This window comes from Lycorma delicatula, chromosome 6 (genome assembly GCF_047948215.1).
Source record: "Lycorma delicatula isolate Av1 chromosome 6, ASM4794821v1, whole genome shotgun sequence".
NCBI lineage: Eukaryota > Metazoa > Arthropoda > Insecta > Hemiptera > Fulgoridae > Lycorma > Lycorma delicatula.
Genome location: NC_134460.1, coordinates 13,827,882 through 13,843,857, shown reverse-complemented (window position 1 = coordinate 13,843,857; position 15,976 = coordinate 13,827,882). Strand labels below are relative to the sequence as shown.

The 15,976-nt window shown below is 31.6% G+C and overlaps 1 protein-coding gene across 3 annotated transcripts in view; it reads right to left on the bottom strand.

The window, feature by feature from the left end:
- The window catches only part of LOC142326625 (protein phosphatase 1 regulatory subunit 14B), a 632,498-nt gene that overhangs the window by 423,130 nt on the left and 193,392 nt on the right, over window positions 1–15,976 (bottom strand). Inside the window, exon 1 of one of the 3 annotated variants that reach the window (XM_075369221.1) lies at window positions 12,348–12,563. The exons of the other annotated variants lie outside the window; for them this stretch is intronic. The gene's annotated coding sequence lies outside the window, so the exon portion shown is untranslated. Of the gene's footprint in view, window positions 1–12,347; window positions 12,564–15,976 lie in introns of those variants that run through there. 3 annotated transcript variants of the gene reach the window in all.

Genomic DNA, 15,976 nt, shown 5'->3' with positions numbered 1-15,976 from the left:
TAAAGGGTTAATTTTTAATCTCGGATCTAATTTTTCAATTTTTGTCTATTATTATTTTAGTGAATTTAAGACGGATTTAATTGCATTCCAATCCGTTGTTGAACCAGCGTTATCGAACCCATTTCATGGGCCGACCGCGGAAGGCTAGGCTTATAAAGCCTGTCCTCCCGACGTAATTCCCCTTCAGACCGTCCACTGAAGTCCTTTCGGTGCTAACTCTTTAGTATAGTAGGCTAGCAGGAATACGCCACAACGGGGCACTAGCTATAAGGAGGGAGCAATGCGTTCCCTTTTCCGGAGGAGTCGCAAATGCTGGGTTATTTTGTCTGATTGTAAGTTTTGAAATAGGAGAGGTTGTGTAGAAGCTCTTCATCCGCTTCTGGTATGGCTGCCCTTCAGGACGCATCTCTGCTGGGCTCTGTTCCGGACTCCAGTCCGTGATGTTGAGGCGAGTGGTTGGTCTTCCTTCTTCTTCATCTTCTCCCGAAGACCTCTTCGTTCTTCTTTGGCCTGCACTTTCCAGAATTGGTAGTAACCGAAGTTACATACCATTAACCTTGTAATTCCCGAAGCCCCGAAGGGCTGAACGGGGGAAAGTGCAGGTTTCTTCGTTCTTCTGTGCTGTCAGTGGCTGCTGGGCAGGTCGCTGCTGGGCAGGTGGCTGCTGGGCAGGTGGCTGCTGGGCTTGTGACTGCTGGGCTGATGGCTGCTGGGCTCGTTCCCTCTTTCTTCTTTCTTGAAAGTTGAAGAAGAAGGAAGACCAACCACTCGTCTCAACATCACGGACTGGAGTCCGGAACAGAGCCCAGCAGAGATGCGTCCTGAAGGGCAGCCATACCAGAAGCGGATGAAGAGCTTCTACACAACCTCTCCTTTTCAAAACTTACAAGAAAGATAAAATAACCCAGCAATTGCGACTCCTCCGGAAAAGGGGACGCATTGCTCCCTCCTTATAGCTAGTGCCCCGTTGTGGCGTATTCCTGCTAGCCTACTAAAGAGTTAGCACCGAAAGGACTTCAGTGGACGGTCTGAAGGGGAATTACGTCAGGAGGACAGGCTTTATAAGCCTAGCCTTCCACGGTCGGCCCATGAAATGGGTTCGATAACGCTGGTTCAACAACGGATTGGAATGCAATTAAATCCGTCTTAAATTCACTAAAATAATAATACACAAAACTTGAAAAATTAGATCCGAGATATAAAATAACCCTTTTAAAAACCAAGCCCGATTAGAATCATCCAGCAGCAAGGGACTCTGTCCAGGTTCTGCGATAAAGTAGGGAGTAATAAACTCCCGCCAACTTTGCATTCCATTCCATTCCACTTACAAGTTACATCGTTCACATGAAGGAATCCAAAGAAAAATAGGAAAAATGTGGGCAAACAACTGCTGGATTTTACAATATAAAGCCTCCATCTCGTACTTCACTATTGATTATTATTTAGCGAAAAGTTACACCATACTGATGTGGTAGCCACCGTTTTTTCCAAAACGGTAACCCGGGTTTTTTTTTTGTTTCCACTGGTTAAGAGAATATTAAAAGAGCAACGATTTGCACCAGTAGTAGACGAAATCTACCAGTTTCGGTAAGTAATACTAGCATAATTGTGTAAGATCACTGAGAATTTACTTAGTACCAAGTCGTAGCGTAAGTAAATTCTCGTTATTTTTTGTACACACATCATAGAATTTATTTTACTTTTTTCAAAATATCACTTGGTTTCGATAGTAATAATTTTTATTACATTACATGTTACATCTTATTCAGCGTTATTTAAAACGAACATAAATCAGTTTTTCTCATCGGCCTCCGTGGCGCAAGTGGTAGCGTCTCGGCCTTTCATCCGGAGTTCCCGGGTTCGAATCCCGGTCAGGCACATTATTTTCACACACGCTACAAATCATTCGTCTCATCCTCTGAAGCAATACCTAACGGTAATCCCGGAGGTTAAACAAAAAAAAAAATATTAGTTTTTCTAATTTTTAAAATATATCCAATGTGTCAAAAAAGTTATTATTTGAAAATTATAGAAGACAAATTTATTAGAATAAAAACGCCTACAGTTGAACGAAGATACAAAAAAATTTTTAGTTCCTTCTTCTTCGATACGCGATTTTGACCACCTTTAGATCTCACGAAATAACTTGCGATTTACTCTTTTTTTCTATTCTCTTACTTATGCATTCTTTCACTAAATGTTTTCTTTCTTAACTCCTAGAAACCCTTAAATTTCTTACAAAATATATTTTTCCTACAAAATATTTCCTTTTCATAATGTCTTCCTTTTTAATGGCCGTTTCTCCAGTCTTTTTAATTTCTTTTATCCCATTGTTAATTGTTTTTGAATAAAAGTTGATATGTTCAAATATTTTTTTTGTTAATCTGTCCTGATGAAGCCGAAAAAAAAACCTTCTAAATCCTATCAGATTCAACTGAATTGAACAGTAAATTTATTTATTATAAATATCCAAAATCCGTTTCTAGATATACTTTCCAGTAAACCTACTTTATACCAGTTTCAATTTATGAGAGTGATGGACGATATGTACATAATTAACAGATAATTTGAAAAATTAATTTAAAAAATTTACTATTAAATGAAAATTAAAACAAAAGTTTTGTAATTTAACAAAAAAAAAAAAAATTGTTCTTACAGTTACTTGTTTTAAGGTTACATTTTTATTGTAATTTTTAATGTTTTATTGTTTACAGTTTTTTTTAATTTTTTTATTGTTTATTTGTATTTTTATCGATCTGTTATTTTATTATCCATATAATAGTCTAATTGGGTTTTTATAGTTTTTCATTTTCCAAATAAATTTGTTTGTTACTTGTTTTTCTATATCCTCTTTTTTTTCTTTTGTAAGTCCGAACATCTTTCTCAGAATTTTCCTTTCTTTCTTTTCCAATTCCTCTACTTCTCCTGTTCTTTAAGGATAAAAATTCCACTGCGTACTGTAATGTCTAATTTATTTTTTTTATACATTGCATTTCTTACTGTACATATCGTTTGTCAAATGAAAGGACGCCTTTCAGTGATGCACACACTTAGGAGGATTGCTCGGAAAGATTACGGGTTGTCAGGCCGTCAAATGTACATGCTGAACCGAGGTGTCTTCGAAAACACGACCTCTTACGCGGCGCCCGTTTGGGCGCATAGGTTGGATATGAATAGAGCACTTGTTCAAAATTTAAGGAGTGCCCAGCGCAGAACCTTAATTGTATGCACTGGTGTTTTTAAAACAACCTCCTACGAGGCTACCACCGTATTGGGAAAGGCTCTCCCAATTGATTTAGTGATAAAAACTTGGGCAACCTTGTGGAGATTGCGAAGAGGCCGGGAGGCCGAGGTATTTGTGATGCGGTTTCCAGCCGGGCCAGTACCGGAGCGGAACGGTGATCACAATGCACCGAATCTAAATATCATTCAGGTGCCGATCTCCCGCCTGCGGAAGAGGCTGGACAGCCTCGCGATGGAATCATGGTAGCTGAAATGGGACACCACGACTAAGGGAAGATCCTTGTAAGTTTATCCAGAATTTGGGGGATGATATATTTCGAACTCGTTTTTAAGGGCAACGGGTGCCCGGGTGTTCACCAATCACACTAATTTGAACCAGTATTTGTTTCGGTTCTGCCTGGCAGATAATGACCTGTGCGTCTGCAGGGAGGTCCAGTCAAATGAACACCTGATGTTTGATTGCCCTGCTCTTCGTGGTGGGGGGGCAGAGACCTTGCCACCCTAGAACTTAGAGGTCAAGGGGAAAATTGGACACTCACAAGCGGCGAGTCAACGTGGCGAGAACCGCATTGTCGGATCGTGTGGAAGTTCCTAGGTGTAGCTGCTTACAGTACAAGCTTGTAGTTACAGCGTTCAAGTCCTAGTAAAGCCAGATATTTTTACATGGATTTGAATACTAGATCGTGGATACCGGTGTTCTTTGGTGGTTCGGTTTCAATTAACCACACATCTCAGGAACGGTCGAACTGAGAATGTACAAGACTAACACTTCATTTACACTCATACATATCATCTTCATTCATCCTCTGAAGAATTATCTAAAAGGTAGTTACCGGAGGCTAAACAGGAAAAAGAAGAAGGTGTAGCTGCTTGGTCAACCGGTATCCGCAGTTTACTTACGGAAAGACGCTTACCGTATTGCCGTGGGAAGCTAACACTCAGTATGGCTGACCACCAGCCAATTATTATGGCTCCAAGCACTATAAAATGGTGGACAGGTGCTTGCTAGCATTTAGCGACCTAGGTGTGGCAGCGAATTGCTATGACAAGTGAGCGGTTGGGACACATAAGCCACCACCCTTAGTCCGTTCATGCTGTTAGGTAAGCTGTAGGAGCTATATTAGAATAGTGGTTGCTAAACTGTTCGAGGCTCAGTTGCCGTTTGTGTAACGGACATCCGGTCTTATGCTTTAGGGCAACCTAAATGGGGTGGTGGCGGGATAAATTCCAACCAAATCAATTGTCAAATGAAAATTCCAGACAATTCTTCTGGATTATTTCCTCTAGGTATTAATTTTTTTTTTTACCATTATCAATATTTTGAGATTAAAAATGTTTGGTGAGGCTTATCATAAATTTGGTTTTCTCAATGGATATTTTTGCAAGCCAGTTTTTCTTACCATTTCTTGTAATAATTTTATTTGTTTTGTCACTGTTCTACATTTTCTGAAAAAAATTACTAATACATCTGTATATGGTAAACAATTGATCCCAAGATTTTAAAATTTACAAGGTACGTTATACCCTGCTATTCTAAAAAAAAAAATGATTATTTTTGGAATATTATTTCCATTCCATTATATGGGATTAAATTCCGAAAACGGTTAAAAGAAATGAAAAATAAAAATAACCTCCTTTAATTTATTTTAAAGGAAAATTTCAGAAATTAATATACGAAAAATAATTGATAAGTTAAAAAATATAACAATAAATAAATATAATAACGGCTTATAGTGTCATAAAATTGAACGGGGAATAAAATAAGAACAGTCGCAACCTTTTACCCTTTATATGACGCTTTTAATTAAGCTTCAAACTCATTACAAAAGATATAAAGAGACTAGTATACAATACAAATAAAGAAAACTTGAAAAAATTAGACCCGCTAACTAAAAATAAACCTCAAAAACACGCCCGATAGAATCACCCAGCAGCAAGGGACTCTGTCCAGGTTCTGCGATAAAGTAGGGAGTAATAAACTCCCGCCGACTTTGCATTCCATTCCATACAATATAATGTAATTTATGAAAAGTTTTAAAAAGGAGCAGTTTTAAATATTTTTCCAGTCATTTAACGAATCGATGACAGAAAATTTAACGATATAAAAACATAACCCTTGTAGAACAAAACCTGGAATTCGTAAGTTAATTCCGTAACGAACTGTAAATGTTTAGACCCTAGAGGGTCATTACTACACACCGCATAAAATATTTTACAATAATACGACCTTGTCTACCTTCATCGTCAGGTAGGCGATGCGTTGGAAGCACCAGGAAACACTTGGATAATTTTGTTCTAATAATAATAGACTAAAGTTACTTCTTTTATTATTTTATCAATATTTTATGCGTTTAAAATATTGTATAGCAGTCTTAAAAGATTATATTGTAATAATTCATCCAAAGTTTTATGTTAAGAAATATATTCATTCGAAAGATTGAATTAGACGATGACAATTCAAAACTACGGTTTTTATTTTTAACAGATTTCATAATATTTTCATTAAAATAACTGCACAAGAAATTTAACAACAGCAAACATATGACGGCGGTTTGTCAGGTTATATCGATAAAAGACTTAATTCCTTTATTGTACAACTTCTATTGAAACAACAATCAGAGAACAAAGCTTACATACCTTATATTACGTCATCGCATAAATATATAACCAGCCAGATTAGAATTTTTCACAGTAAAATAAAATAGAAAATAAATTAAATAATTACGAAAATAAATAAAATATATTTTATTATCCAATATCCTAAAAAAAAACAACAGATATTTAAAATATATATATATTTATATATATTGTAGCCATCCATTTAAATACTTAATCTTTTGAATTGTATTTTTTTTTCAGTTCATAATCTGAAATATTTTCATCAAAGCAAAGAAAATATGTAGCTTAAATATTAATAACTGTATGTTATGTGCGTGCATCGACTGCTATAATCATTGAAATTTGTAGCGTATCAAAAATGTCATGCTTGACTGGGATTCGAACTCAGGATCTCTATTATTAAATAGAGGATAATTGTACTTAAATATTTGATCACCGAACAGTAATTAAAAATGAAGTATTTTTTAAAAAAATATTTAAAGATATTTTTAGAGAAAAAAGCAATAGTTATTTAATTGAACGCTTTACAGAGCAACTGACTGTAATACCAAGGTTACGGTTCTCAATTCCCTGTTTAGTTTGACGTTTTTTATAACTGATGATAAGTCCTCATTGCTAAACCAATAAGAAAACTTAAAATTTACGCGAATAAAAATTAAAAAAATCAATTATAAGAAAAGATTACGGGGAAAAACTTTTGGATCTATCTAAAATATAATTATTAAATCTAGATCCTGTTTCAGAATGTCAGAACATAATTTTATTGTACGAAAGCGGGTATCAATCAATCACGCCGGAAAATAAGTTATCATTAATGGCAATATTTAATAAAATTAAGAATTTTAACGATTCCGTGCTTTTATAATTATAAAAAATTGGTATTACTTGTCAAATTTGAGAAAGTTCATTTGATGCGCAAGGTGGGGATGGACTGCTGAACCGTCGACTGGCTTTTTGTTATCTTTGACGTCACGGGATACGATCCTCTTAACTGTTTTACATCATGGACGATGCTTCCAGAACGATTAGTCGAGGACTAACATTAAGAACTGAACGTTTTAGACTTTAATCGAATTCTTTCTGCATTTTCTGCCTACCTGCTGACTATCTTTTCAAAACGTCTCCGGTTTCTAAAAAGTGTTGAGATTACGTACGTATGCTATTATCGTTTAGAGAAATCCTACGATAAACTTAAACGATCGATTTTTTGTACACAATTCACCGACTTTGTTTCAGTAAACCAACACACGCACTGTGTTTTCTCTTCTGGCAACGCCATGGTACTTGAACCTGGCCTACAATCTTAACCTGTGCAACAGTCTAGAGTGGCTGCTAACGGACGATGAATCTATAACTAAGACTTAATTGCTGTGGCTTCATGATTACGCATAAAATTTCTATGGAATGCTGTAAAAATAAAAACTATATTCGATCTTGAAACACCAGAATTCTTTTTAGAAACACAATATAATTTAAATTAAGAATACAGCTCTATAAAAATTAATTTCACTCCTAATGATATTTATTACTAATGTATTTTTTTTTTTTTTTTTCATTTTACTGTATTTAATAACAGGATTTTTTTTTTTAAGATAGGATATCAAATAAATCTAAAGCTGGAAAAATCCTACCCTACTAAACGGCATTTGTATGCGTGTCTGTGTGTGGGCGAGTCCCCCTTAATTTAGCACCGGAATTTACCGATCAACAGCGGAAAATCACGATTCGTTAGTGCATGTCTCGCGGTGGTCAGGTGTATAATTGTTATATTATTATACATCGATAAATCTTACGTATATCATCAATATATATTAATAATATATTTTTTTATTTATGTGATCGTTTTCCTTCATATTACGACTCGGGAATAAAAAATTGTTCACTTTTTCTTACTCTATAAATATTCACTCTTTCTTTTATTCTTTATAAATTCTCACTTTTTTGTTATCGTTATTAAATGAATTTGTCTAATGTTCTATTGTTAGTCAGTCTTATAATAACTATAAATTAATAAATTTTACTACCGTAATTCATTCATTCAATATCGTAGCAGACCTTAAAACACAGCTATTTTTGATACAAATAAATCGATAATGAAAATACTACCGATTATCCATTTAAAATCGTATATCTGATTTTTTTTGGCCTTGTAGTTACAGTAAAACAAAGGTACAGGTAAAAAACGTGGGTCAAATCAAATGGTAAACAATAAAGGTCAAAATTTAAAAAAAAATTTAATTGTATATATATTCTGCTTAGCGATTTATTGATTTTGAAGCTAAATTTTTTTTGTTATTGTGTCAAGGAAGGTTAGTTTCATATTACGATAATTTGTTTCGTAAACTAAATATAATATATAAAAAATAAATTAATTTAATTTATATTTAAGCTTCCAGCTCTCGAGAGTGTGTGATCTTTAAAAGATGCCTAAACCGATTTTCTGATATTTTTTCTCTTTTCCTTGATTAATTTTCATCATTCAAAAAAAAAAAAAACATTTTTACACAAGAGGTAATAGATTTTGTACACTTAATAATAGCATTCCGAGACACCGCCCGCCCGGAAGGCCTAGCTTCGGAGGCGTACGCCCTGCAATTAGTATTTACTAAATTGTAGATATGAAATGATAATAAAACTAGATCCGAGATGTCTATCGGCTAAAATTGAATCATACACTTAAACGCGTGTGTTTGCGGCCTAACAAATAAATTTTGAATTTTCCTCTAATTTGCAAATATAAAGTCTTTAAGGAAATATGTTTACTTACTGTTATCTATACGTTTCGTTAAATTTTAATTACTGTTTTTATATCGCACTACATATAATTTTGTTAAAATTACAATTTATTACTTACAAATAATTATTATAAAAAAATTAATAATTATTTTTGATAATATTATCTATATCGATAAACAAAACACTCAGATATGTTATTGAATACAATAGACACAATGTTAAAAACAATTCAACTCTTTTACTTAGTAAAACGAATATCAAGAGTATTGTAGTATATTGTTTTATGTAAGAAAACACAAAAATTGAATTATATACTTAAGAAAACATTACATTGTTTTAATTAGGCTACAACAACAAGCGATAGGTAAACAAGTACTATTATTTGATTTTTCTGTTATTTGTAAACGTAGAGAAAACAATTTAAAAGATAATGTAATTGTGAAGAAATAAAACAATAAATACGTGGCGGAGAAAAAAACAAGAAAAAACAAATTTTTACAATGGAAAAAATTTTTTTTAAAGGTTTTCTTCTAAGGATAACTGAATAATCAGCAAATTTTTTTGTAAAAACAAAAAAAAATTTATGTTACTGACAATAAGAAAAAACTAAACATCAACCTTTTATTATTATAAGGTGGATATATAAGAATATAAATTCATATTTTAAATCACTTCAATAAACAATTCACTTAATATATTAAAAACAATTTTTTTTTTAGGATAGTACAAGGGAATAAGTTAAAAAATACTAAGCTTCAAATTTCTCGAATTTAATGGAAATTTCTACGCTTATTTTGGAAAATCGGTTCATTCACCTGCATTAAAGTAGGAAACAAAAGTAAAAGCATTATTAAATACAACTTAAAATTCTCAATGAGAACTCAGGAAAAACGATTTTTTAGTATTTATTTCTGAGATAGAAGAACAATTGCTAACATGTACAGGAACCAAACAGCAACAGTAAAAATTGAAGAACATAAGAAAAAAGCCGTAATAAGAAAGGGAGTACGACAAGGATGTTCCCTATCTCCGTTACTTTTTAATCTTTACATGGAACTAGCAGTTAATGATGTTAAAGAACAATTTAGATACAGAGTAACAGTACAAGGTGAAAAGATAAAGATGCTACGATTTGCTGATGATATAGTAATTCTAGCCGAGAATAAAAAGGATTTAGAACAATGATCGGCATAGATGAAGTCCTACGCAAGAACTATCGCGTGAAAATAAACAAGAACAAAACAAAAGTAATGAAATGTAGTAGAAATAACAAAGATGGACCGCTGAATGTGAAAATAGGAGGAGAAAAGATTATGGAGGTAGAAGAATTTTGTTATTTGGGAAGTAAAATTACTAAAGACGGACGAAGCAGGAGCGATATAAAATGCCGAATAGCACAAGCTAAACGAGCCTTCAGTAAGAAATATAATTTGTTTACATCAAAAATTAATTTAAATGTCAGGAAAAGATTTTTGAAAGTGTATGTTTGGAGTGTCGCTTTATATGGAAGTGAAACTTGGACGATCGGAGTATCTGAGAAGAAAAGATTAGAAGCTTTTGAAATGCGGTGCTATAGGAGAATGTTAAAAATCAGACGGGTGGATAAAGTGACAAACGAAGAGGTATTGCGGCAAATATATGAAGAAAGAAGCGTTTGGAAAAATATAGTTAAAAGAAGAGACAGACTTATAGGCCACATACTAAGGCATCCTGGAATAATCGCTTTAATATTGGAAGGACAGGTAGAAGGGAAAAATTGTGTAGGCAGGCCACGTTTGGAGTATGTAAAACAAATTGTTAGGGATGTAGGATGTAGAGGGTATACTGAAATGAAACGACTAGCACTAGATAGGGAATCTTGTAGAGCTGCATCAAACCAGTCAAATGACTGAAGACAAAAAAAAAGTATTTCTTTATAATTTTAAATTTTAAAATGAATTAAATTAGTTCAACTAAAAATTAGAAACAACTTCAATAATTATGGTAAACTACACTATTTTTTACTTCGTTGAAGTAAAAGAAGTATTATAATTGCCAGAAATTTCGGTTTTCAGATTTCAACGGAAATATCCATTTTCACCATCCCTGAATCCATTTTGACTATTTTCGGCGTGATGTCTGTACGTACGTCTGTACGTATGTATTTCCCACAACTCAAAAGTCGTAGAATGTGAAAATTTTGGATTTAGGACTGTTGTAACATCTACTTGTGCACCTCCCCTCTTGATTACAACCGACTTCACCAAAAATTTCTAAAAAAGCCTAAAATCCAAAAAATTGGATTTTTGACATGAGGGCTTTTTAAAAAAGCCCTCATCGAGAGCTTTTGAACGATATATTATAAGTGGATCTTATTTTATAGGTTCCGGAGTTATAACCAAATAAAATTTTAATTAATGAAATAATCTGATCTTACAAGGGGAAGGCATATCGGTTCGAATCCGACTCATTTTATTTTTTTTTAAACTTTTTTTTTTAATTTAAAAATATTGATTTATTAATAATTATTAACTCTGATTGTAAAAAAAAATTACAATAAATAATAATTCAATAACAATAAAAAAAAATATGAAAAAAATCTTAAGTTATTAGTGAAATAAAATTTTATGTACTTTTAAAAACGTGTATATGTAATTTAACAGGGGTACAAGGAAGTCATGTGGTGTCCATATCAAATTTTTTTAAAAATTACTTTCGAGAAATATATGAAAATAAATAAATAATTTTAGCAATTCGGATGCATTAGTTAATAAGCTAAGAGACGAAGGGTGATGAATATGTATACACACCCATTTTACTATCAAACATTAGAGGGTTTTCGTGAGATAAGAGATGCATGTGAAAAAAAATAGCAATCGTTAAAAAAACAAAAAAAAAATTGTTTGGAATAAAAAAACGAATTGGCCATTTACTTAAATCAATGTTTGTACAGCTTTAGCCAATATGTACGTAGAACATGTTAGAAATAAATAAAAAATTAAATGTAAAAATTACTGCAGTAATAAAAGTGAGAGACAAAAATATTATCTTGAATTTGTTGGATAAATTCAGAACGTTGCCTTCATTTTTTGCAGATTAATTTTGTGATTTCCAATCAAAAATAATGTAATTTTCTTTGATTGCATTATTAACTTTTAAAAATACGCCGTCAAAAAAAGCAATCTTAGGAAAGCCTAAAAATTAATTTTATCAAAGAAAATCAAATTGATTACCTAACCAAACAAAAAAATAACCTAAAGAAAACATCATAGTTCGTAATTTTAAATAAAAGATATTCTTTATTCTTAAATATAGAAATAATGTTTTTTTCTTAAAATAAGTAACAGCATCCCCTACTCACAAAAATCTCTTTTCTATAATAATTAAAAAGAACGGGTTCTACTATTTTTGTAACTTACACAGACAGTAGATAAAAATATAACAATATTAAGGTAGAAATATATATAGAAAATACTTAGCGTCGGTGATAAATAGAAAATGGAACTATTTGCTTTTTAACTGCTTTATGATTTTGATTTAAACCAAGATTAATCTGTGAAGATGATAAGATTAATGTAACAATTTTTTTTGTAATAACTTAGACCCTGCACTCCTAACAGAATAGCTGATAATACATAATCAACATATCAGATATACAGCAACTAAACGAAATAATTTATATAAATGATACATATTTCTAATTAAAACATAATTAAAATATTTTTACATCTTAAAATCAGTATACTATACGAAGTGTTAAGAGATATTACCTGTTTGAAACCGTCTAAAAAAGCTTCAATAAAACAATAACGATTTACACTGTTATTATGACAGAAGTATGCGATAAATAATACCGAACCGATATATTAACACAATTATAAATATTATCACAAATGTTTTAACAAATGCAGCACAAAAACTTGCAAATAATAAAAAAAATATAACAATAAACACAACACAAGTAACGAACTGACTTACAGCAACGACGATCAGAGACTACCGATGCTTGTCTAGGTAGTTAACATGAAGCCTGCTCAAAAATATAGGAGCGCTAGAATCGCGCAAACGTCAAGACTAGAAACAGTACGTAAGTTTACCGTTTGTCTGCATATACGATCAATGTTTACGAGCTACTGGTGTATGTTATATGTCGGTACTTAAAGCGTTAAACGATGTAGAAATATATTTTTAATAACTTGTAATAATTTAGATATTTAATTAAAAACAATCTGTAATGAAATAAATTTAAACATTTATTAATTTATATTATTATTTACGATTATATTATTTAAAATTTTATTTTTAAATTCATAAAAAAACATTTATTTAGTACTGGGTTATCGGTAAAAAAAGAATAGTACAATTTAAATTATATTTGATCAATGTAGTAAAATAATATGTGTTAAAATGCTGAAAATTAATGTAATTATTTATATTATTAATAAGAGATTTGTTTTAGTTTACAAGAAATCAGGAGATGTTTTTTGGGTTTCATTTTAACATCAGTTATCTGTTTAAGAAGATTTAATTACGTATTTCTTCTAGTCGTTGAGGTTCAAATTAGTATCATTGTTTAGGAATCACCCACCCACGCCTGTAAAGCCAAGATAAAATTTATATCTCTATTAACCATCGTAAAAAAATCGATTGTTCTATGAATAGTAAAGTAATTTAAAAAATGTTAAATAATAATTTATTTATATACGCATTCTGGGCGGATAATACGTAAATTTAAAAAGGTTAAAAATTCATATATATGGGGAAAAAATTGAATCTAATTTTTGTCTTATTTCCGATTAAAATTCTTAATTTAACATCTGGTATTATAACAGTTCAGGAAAAAATTTTACATTTTAAAACGATCAAGGAATTAAAAAAAAATAATAAATAAAAAACTGAAGTAGGTTTTATTCAGCCGCACGTGCTAAACGCAGCCACTGCAGACAATCGAGCGCCACGCTGAGGTTGACCTTGACAGAAGGTACAACATCTCGTTGTGGTGGGAGAAATCAACAGCTGATTGCTATGCGATTTGAACGGCACGATATATTAACACGAAATAAAAAATAAAAACAATACAATTTTTGTTTTTAATTTTAATGATGAAAAAGATTTCTTTTATAAAAAAAAATATACATGCATATTTTTTTATTCGTTATACTGTATTTATAAATAAGTAAATTTTTATTTTATTTTTTTTATCTTGTAATGTTAAGCCTAAGGCGATCAGAACTAACGATGTATGTAAGTTGAAAGACCTTCTTTCACAGAGTACACACCCAATCGAATAATAACTTTTGAGTATGGGAACCTGTTTAATTTTCATTCACCAAGTCTTCTATCTCAACATTTTTTTTTTTAAATTCAATCACATACGCAAAACAATTAATTTATCTACCTTTAATATAAATCCTAATGGTCAATATTTTTCTTATATTTTATAATTTACTATTTTACACTAATCGTTTATAAAATTTATACAGTATAATATCATATTATAATAATTGTTTTTTTATAAATTACCAAATTATTTTATATATAATTAATTTATCTCCTAAAGAAGTCATTCAGTGAGTCATAAAAAACGTATAATTTTCTAAATATATATTTAGAAAATATACAATATATATATTTATTTATATACATTTATTTATTTATGTGTGTATATATATATTTTTTTTTAAATTAAGCACGAAATTAATACAACAGTGATTCAAACTTTATTAATAATTATTGCTTTTCCTGCTAATACTAATTAATTATCTTTATTATATAATTTACATAATTTTAAAAATTGGGAAAATTTCCAAAACTGAAAAAGAATAGTAGAAAGAAAGAAACAAAAAAAAGGAATGGCTTTACGTGACGTGCAGGATGCTATGTTTAACACATTGGATTTTGGTAACTTCCTCTACTAGGATCACCCAAAATTTTGAAAATTATTTTCCCTAATATTTCACTATTTTTGGTGTTATAGAGGAAGAAGAGGAAGTTGAGGAGGATGAAATGGGAGAAACAATACTGAGATCTGAATTTAAGAGAGCATTAAAAGATTTAAATGGCAGAAAGGCTCCTGGAATAGACGGAATACCTGTAGAATTACTGCGCAGTGAGGTGAGGAAGCGATTGATAGATTATACAAACTGGTGTGTAATATTTATGAAAATGGGGAATTTCCATCAGACTTCAAAAAAAGTGTTATAGTTATGATACCAAAGAAAGCAGGGGCAGAAAAATGTGAAGAATACAGAACAATTAGTTTAACTAGTCATGCATCTAAAATCTGCACTAGAATTTTATACAGAAGAATTGAGAGGAGAGTGGAAGAAGTGTTAGGAGAAGACCAATTTGGTTTCAGGAAAAGTATAGGGACAAGGGAAGCAAATTTCGGCCTCAGATTAATAGTAGAAGGAAGATTAAAGAAAAACAAACCAACATACTTGGCGTTTATAGACCTAGAAAAGGCTTTCGATAACGTAGACTGGAATAAAATGTTCATCATTTTAAAAAAATTAGGGTTCAAATACAGAGATAGAAGAACAATTGCTAACGTGTACAGGAACCAAACAGCAACAATAACAATTGAAGAACATAAGAAAGAAGCCCTAATAAGAAAGGGAGTCCGACAAGGATGTTCCCTATCTCCGTTACTTTTTAATCTTTACATGGAACTAGCAGTTAATGTTGTTAAAGAACAATTTAGATTCGGAGTAACGGTACAAGGTGAAAAGATAAAGATGCTACGATTTGCTGATGATATAGTAATTCTAGCCGAGAGTAAAAAGGATTTAGAAGAAACAATGAACGGCATAGATGAAGTCCTACGCAAGAACTATCGCATGAAAATAAACAAGAACAAAACAAAAGTAATGAAATGTAGTAGAAATAACAAAGATGGACCGCTGAATGTGAAAATAGGAGGTGAAAAGATTATGGAGGTAGAAGAATTTTGTTATTTGGGAAGTAAAATTACTAAAGATGGACGAAGCAGGAGCGATATAAAATGCCGAATAGCACAAGCTAAACGAGCCTTCAGTAAGAAATATAATTTGTTTACATCAAAAATTAATTTAAATATCAGGAAAAGATTTTTGAAAGTGTATGTTTGGAGTGTCGCTTTATATGGAAGTGAAACTTGGACAATCGGAGTATCTGAGAAGAAAAGATTAGAAGCTTTTGAAATGTGGTGCTATAGGAGAATGCTAAAAATCAGGTGGGTGGATAAAGTGACAAATGAAGAGGTATTGCGGAAAATAGATGAAGAAAGAAGCATTTGGAAAAATATAGTTAAAAGAAGAGACAGACTTATAGGCCACATACTAAGGCATCCTGGAATAGTCGCTTTAATATTGGAAGGACAGGTAGAAGGGAAAAATTGTGTAGGCAGGCCACGTTTGGA